Raw genomic sequence first — 7,703 nt, forward strand, 5'->3', positions numbered from 1 at the left:
AAAAAAAGTTGCCACAGAGTATTGCATTTGCATGCACTATAAATGGTATTTTTCTCTTTTTTTACCACATTTAAATCACTAGATTCATACTATGTTTGCCATACCAAATGAAAACGAGGTGACATGTTTATGTGAAGCTACTTTTGAGCCAAGTGATGTTGTTTAAACAAAGCTACTGCTCACTGGACTGTTAATATCTACCTTAAAGCTTGAGGACTTTATCAGCATTCTGAATTACTTCCAACTTAGTCTAGACCACTGATTATTGCTTGATTTTATATCTAGACCACTGATTATTGTTTGAGTTTATATCTAGACCACTGGTTCTTGCTTAAGTTTATATCTGGACCACTGATTTTTTATTGAGTTTATATCTAGAACACTGATTCTTGCTTGAATTTATATTTATATCTAGACCAATCATTCTTGCTTGAATTTATATCTAGACCTCTGATTCTTGCTTATATCTAGACCACTGATTTTTGCTTGAATTTATATCTAGATCACTGATTCTTGCTTGAATGTATAACAAAACCACTGATTCTTGCTTGAATTTATATCTAGACCACTGATTCTTTCTTGAATTTATATCTATACCACTGCAGATTCTTGCATGAGTTTCTATCTAGACCACCGATTCTTGCACAAGTATATATCTAAACCACTGATTCTTGCTTGATTTTATATCTAGACCACTGATTTTTGCTTGAGTTTATATCTAGACCACTTATTCTGGATTGAATTTATATCTAGACCACTGGTTCTTGCTTTAGTTTATATCAAGACCACTTATTATTGCTTTAGTTTATATCTAGACCACTGATTCTTGCTTGAGTTTATATCTAGACCATTGATTCTTGCTACCTGGGTCAAATCAGTTGTGCTATACATTCACTAGTAGTAGTATTTACATAACAGCAAAGTTTAAACCTTCTGTTCCCCACTTTATAAACATGTCTCGGCTAAAACACAGTATTGGTGCTCATAGTAGTCTCACTCCCCTAAAAAATTTAAATTGTAGATTTCCTTGGTGTTATTTTTAAAGCTCAAGGTATCCCCTACTCAAATCAAGTTGAATTTTATTTGATCATGCATGCATTATTTTTTTAACTAACATTTTCATCCTATGGTATAATACAAGTTACAGACACTACACTAGTCATATAACATGCAATAAAAACATAGCAGAACTTCAAAACTTCAGATATTTTCACTTTAACATCAACTACAGGTTATAAACTGTTGAAATAAAGCAAAAAACCAAAAGTGATTACTATCTTAACAAAAAAATCAAAGCATTAATTAATCAGGTATCAGACCAAAAGAGAACCAAGCAAGAAACTTTTCTATAACTTTTATTATAGACCCACTAGATAGCTAATTAGGCATTTGTCTGAAACCAGGCAGTATATTCAAACAAAATAAATCAAAACAATTGGTTTGAAAAAGCATAAGTTTTCATAAAAGGTAGAATTGCATGCTCATAAGTTTGGTTACAGACACTACCAAAATATATGATTCCAAAAACAGTTGCAGAGTGGCATAAAGCATTAAAAAATGCACTATAAAAGCAAGTTTACATAAAAACAGTGATTTACTGTTCTCATGATATTTATAGCAAAAAACTATGTTTCCAATTGCATATTCTAGGAGATAATTGAAAAAATGCCAGTTTATAGAAAGCTACACTATGAAGACAATTTATTTACATTATTATGATAAATATTTCAAATATCAGACAGAAAATGTCTAAATAATGCACCTTAGACATCAGCAATGTAATACAAAATACAATTTTGTTTCATTTTACTCACATATAACAAATAGGTTTTAGGCTTACAGAAGGAAGTTAGTGGTTACAGACACTACGAATTTTAGCGTAGCATAATCAAAATGGTAGATACATACCTGAGTCATTACAAGAGGTTTGCTCTTGTCTTCTCTCCATATTAAAGGGTTGTATCATCGTAAAGAACACAGACATATTTAGATAAGTCATTTTAGAAAAAGAAAATCAGGTTATATTGTTCCTAAATTAATTGTTCATAAAATAATTCCACAAGAGTGCTTACAATATTTCATCCCAAGAGGTCTTGCTTTACCTTTTTTTGCACATTAATCTATTGCACAATGTATGATGTAACATTCCAACATAAAAGATGGAAGTTTCTCATGAGTAAAACAAAATATTTATGAGAAATAGAACAGGGATTTTTTTCCTTCAATTTTTACACATTTTTGTAGTGTCTGTAACTTTTTTTATTGAGTTGCTGTTTTTTAATGGTACAATACAGCACCACCAATTTTGGCCAACTTGGACATCACATGGATACACATGAGCCAATGTAGGATTTATACTTTTCCATAATGAAACAACAAAATTATTGCCATATAAACTTGTAAAGGTTACAGACACTACAAAATTTAGAACTGGAAAGTTTGACAAAGAACAAGCTGTCATTCGAATATCTTTGCTAGAAATGTGATTTAAATGGTTTAACTACTTATTATAATATACAGTTGAGTTCTAGATGTCAATAAAAGTTATAATTAATGTCATTTTGTACACAATGTTGGCATATAACAAGAGATTATTGTTTGAATTTCAGTGTTGAAACAAAACTTCTACTGACGGTATTTTGCTTATAAAATCCATAATATTTTACCGATTTCTTTAATTCAAGAAGCAACATTTGCAGGATAGAATTCTGAATAAAACCAGACCAATAAATGCACAATTTCAGTATGATATCTGAGAATTCTCTATTTTATATTCAAGCTTTTTTCGAGTGAGACTGCATAACGCTAAAAAATGGCCATTTTTAGAGCTTGTTTCCATGCATATCTCAAGAATGGGTTACACAAATCTCTTGAAATTTTCAGGAAAGTAAGAGAGGTATATGCCAGGCTTACCAATCTTTAATATTGGTTCTTATTGTGTTTACTTTTTCTTTTTCATGCATATAACATGAAAATTCCCTTATGAGCACCAATACCGTGTTTTAGCCGACATCAACCAAAACTACTTTAAAGATGGTAGCTACTACTGCACCCTTGGGTTTAAAGGTACCATTTCACAGATCTGATATGTTTTGAAGTTTGTAATTAAATGCTTTAAATTGATAAATGTTAACATCAGAAGAGTTCCAGTATAAAACAAAAATAAAATTAAAGAAAGAACAAATGTAATTAACACCAAGGCTCAACTCACTGACCATTGGAGTAAAAGTCTAGCGCTAAACCCCTCATCCATCCGTGCCTACATAGGTTCTGTTTTATACTTTTTATCCTATTACCAGATGAAAATCGATAGTATAACAAAGACCGTATAAGCATACATGCCAGAATTTTTTAGGTCCAAAGCAGGACATTCCATAAAAAATTGTCGGGACATTTGACCAAAAAGCAGGACACCTAAAACGATCTATCATTCCACCTTTACTGTAGTCAGTATAGTACTAACAAAAACTCTTGATACTTTTATTCAAGACATAAAACATCTGATATGAAGCATGAAATCTAAAACATAACAATAACAGTTTTATTAAATAAGACAATAGCAAACAACGAAGATAATATTCAACCTTTAGAGTACAGGCTTGGCGAAATTGCCGGTCCGCCGGTCCTGACCGGCAGATTTCAATTTGGTCCGGCAGGTTTAACAAGAATGTCGGTCCTGGTGACCGGCAAAATGTGAAATGATTGCAAACAAATCTTTTTTTTTTCAAGTTGAAAATTTGAAGAGCAAATCGCTTACTACATCGTGAACATGAAATCGCTCGTTGTTTTGATGTTTGCTGTAGGTTTGTTACGTACAATTAGCAAATCCAACTTGTTACACAACACCTACTTTAAACTCGTTTGCAAAATCGCCAACTGCGTTCTAACAAAAAAGATCTTGATAGCTTTTACATATTTTTCGAGTAGGATAAGGACAATAAAATATGGTATCGTGATCAACACAACCATATGCATACGCCATTTTTCATAAGTGTAAAGAGTACAGTGCATTATGGGGCAGAGCTTTCATTGGACGAGCGAATTTAAATTTAGATTGAATGCAATACGATAATGTACAAAGAAATGTTTTTATTGCATCATATGCAGTGCCATGTAAAAAAACGTGCTTCCCGGGGACTTTCTGATGCTGGTCAAAAATGAAAATGAATCTCTGTTAACAATTACACTGCGTTAGCATGTAAATAAATCGTCTTTTTTATTTAATTAATTACTAGTAAACGTTCTGAAAAATGAAATGCCTTAATCATTAAATGTCAGGTAACGTGTTTTGTACTGTGCGCAGTATATTTTAACAGCCGCTCCAACTGCAATCATATTAAAGTAAGAATGTTTAAATCGTTTCGAATAACTTTAATTTGATAATTATTCGGCTTGCACATACGTTATTGAAATTATCGCACCGAACCGTTCTAATAGGGAATACATGTAATAAAAACTGACACGCGAATTTTTCACAACATGATTGACATTACACAACCGATTAACACCAATTAGCTGCCAGTGTAACCTCTAAGCGATTAAAATCAATTTAACGGCCGGTTGAATAAAGAGATCAAGATGTGATCGCTGCCATTTTTGAATTTTCTAGTTAAGTTGTTGTTGCTTTACGGTCCGGCTAAATTTTCTCCGGACCGGCACATTTTCTGAAATGCCTGTCCGGATGACCGGCAGATTTTTTCTAATTTCGCCATGCCTGAGAGTACAAAGTCTGGAATATTACGACAACAATACTCATTATATTACTTTCAATGGCAAACAACAACGCATGGGAGGCTACCCAGTACACTGAAAGTACGGGTTACAGTAAACTATCTACCGAACAGTTACATCAGCTTGACACGGAATGCGCGGCCGTACACATTTGGATTATCCAATGTCTTGGAACTAAACATTGAATGTAAAAGACTCATTATTGATGTAGAGTTAATTTTACAAAACAATTGTTTTGTAAACCGTTTCAAACAAAGACAAAAACAAACACATTTTCAACATTTATTTCATTATAATACAACTATCAATAGCAATAAGTGACCACTATCTTGAAGACCACCATGGTGTGAAATGTGAATGCCTGATAAAATCAATAATTAGCCGATAAATCGCTGATAAGGTGTCATAAACAACACTTTTACACACAAGAAGTAGAATCGGATTGTTAATTGGGGGCAATAAAGGGATTAGCGGTGGCAAGTGTTAGCGAAACAGAGCTTGAATAGCGAATTTTATTGGGAACCTATAGACCTTACATCGTTTTTAAGAGCATGAAAAATGTTCAGTATTACTGTTTTCTTGCAAAAACATAACTACAGCAAAAATCAGTTTTGTCAATTTATCAAAACATGAAAAGGTCCATTAAGAGCTTAAGTATTATAACAGAGAAATATCTTCACAGGGATTCAAATAATGAATATGTGAAACATTTGGGATATTAATGCCACTTTTTTTCATCATCATTATATTTGGATACTCTTGGTTCTTGAGATGAAAAGTAAGATTTGGTCTAGAAGAGTTTTTAAAAGTACATGCGTAGCATCCGAAATTCGAGCGCTCGCGACGTCCTATGAAACTTCCTACACACACAATTTCAAAAATATGGACGTGATGCTTGTACTTCGTCAAGAACCAAGAGTATCCAAATGTAATGACCCTAGATGCGCCCTGTGTGGTTATATTATTGAAGGGAATTCTTTTGATTTTAATGGCAAAATGTTCAAAATAAAAACTATTATGACATGTGATATACAAAATGTTATCTATGTATTAGTATGCAATGGATGCAAACAATATTATATAGGCCAAACTGGCGATAAACTTAGAAATAGGCGATCTGCCCATGAACAACAAATGCGAGACCCCTCAACAAGACAGATGCCTTTAAGTAAACATTTAGATGAATGTTCACATGATGAACCAAAATTTAAAATATTTCCATTTTATAAGCTATTTTCGAACAATATTTCAGCTAGGTTAGCAAAAGAACAACATTTTATACATGTATTTAAACCCAAATTAAATTTCATTTAATATTTATTGACATTATGACGTCATAATTGATATGACGTTATCTCCATGACATTTTGACGTTGTAATATATTGTATAATGCCCTGATGAGCTATGCGAAACGCGTTGGCTAAATCAATATATATTTAAAATCCCAGACACGTGTTTTTACTTTTATTATATAATATTCACAATCTTGATTATTACATTTTACTTATTTATATATATATATATCAGGGATCATATTGCAACATTAATCGGTCTGGATTTGAATGGGAAAAAATTATCCGAAAATTTACATCCGAAATCATGACAAACTACTTTAAAATATATACCATTGATTTTGCCATTCATGAAGGTGGTATAATAAATGTTCAAGTTAAAATCCCTTAGGCATTCTTTTAAATGGAACATACGAGTTTTCTCAATTGGTTTCATCATTTGCTATTTCAATGTTGTTATTGTTGTTGTTGATGAATCTAATTATGGCGTCGTTGTCGCCTATGGTCTCGTTGTGCTTTGACGACTGTTGAAGTCGTTTTCATCTATGTGCAAAAATTTCTCTTGTTGCATTTTCACTTGATACTTTTTTACACTTTATGTCATTTACATCTTAAGTCTGTTTGTTTCCATGATGAATTTGCCAAATGAATTAAACAGTTTTTCTTTTGCATGTATCCTCTATTCCTATAACTTCGTGCAAGCCTATAAGATCGTGCCTATTAGACGTAAACTTCTAACTTAAGCAACATTAGAACGCGCGTGCCCGAAAACAGTTCACTTTTGTACCGCGACAATTTCCAGAGCCGATAAGACAACAATTATGAGGAAAAAACAATAAATATGATATAAATTGTCCGTTTTTCTGACCCCGTTCCAAAGAAATAGCCTGAGCAATGTTTAAAATCTGCACATTTCCTTCACCAGACGTCTATGTTTGTCAATGTTTTGATCGTAAAATGTTGTTAGAGTAGTTTCCCTTGGAAGCCCGTCTCGAAAATGTATTGTGCTCTCTTTACTTTGCATTACAATACCATTAAAGAATGATGTGTATGCGGAAAATTTTAACCCCAAATGATGACACTAGAACATATGTTAAGATCGTGACCGGCCTATTGCGATAAAGGTTCTCACTGCGTCAATTTGGGATTTTGTCACAAAACAACTGTCATTAGAAGGGGTGACAGCCTTTTATGCCCCCATTTGAAATATAATTTTATTTAGCTATTTTCCGTGAGTAAATACACTTTATGTAGACCTCTGAATACAGTAATCACAGTTCATATTTCGTTTTTATGAATACTAGTTTTGTTTAAACCATTCTTTTCAATACAGTTTATTCACGAAATTCATCTAAAACAACACATATTTAATACAAATAAACACATTTTCACAAACAAATATACCGGTTATTATAAACACATCTCAGGGCCTCGCTGTGACGTCATCAAAATCGGTGCACGATCTTATAGGGTAATTCTGTGTGACGCAGACTACGATGTACATGAATGTTGAAAAGAACGTAACTCCATTAATATTATCTGTCAACCAACATATTTCACTTGTTATTTGTTAAACAAAAGATAAATCATAAAGTATATATCAAGTTTAGTCATTGTTTAATGATTTTTCATGAAAGATATGCCTTTGAAGTTTAAGGTGCACGAACTTATAGGTTTAG

The sequence above is a fragment of the Dreissena polymorpha genome, chromosome 5 (assembly GCF_020536995.1).
Source record: "Dreissena polymorpha isolate Duluth1 chromosome 5, UMN_Dpol_1.0, whole genome shotgun sequence".
NCBI lineage: Eukaryota > Metazoa > Mollusca > Bivalvia > Myida > Dreissenidae > Dreissena > Dreissena polymorpha.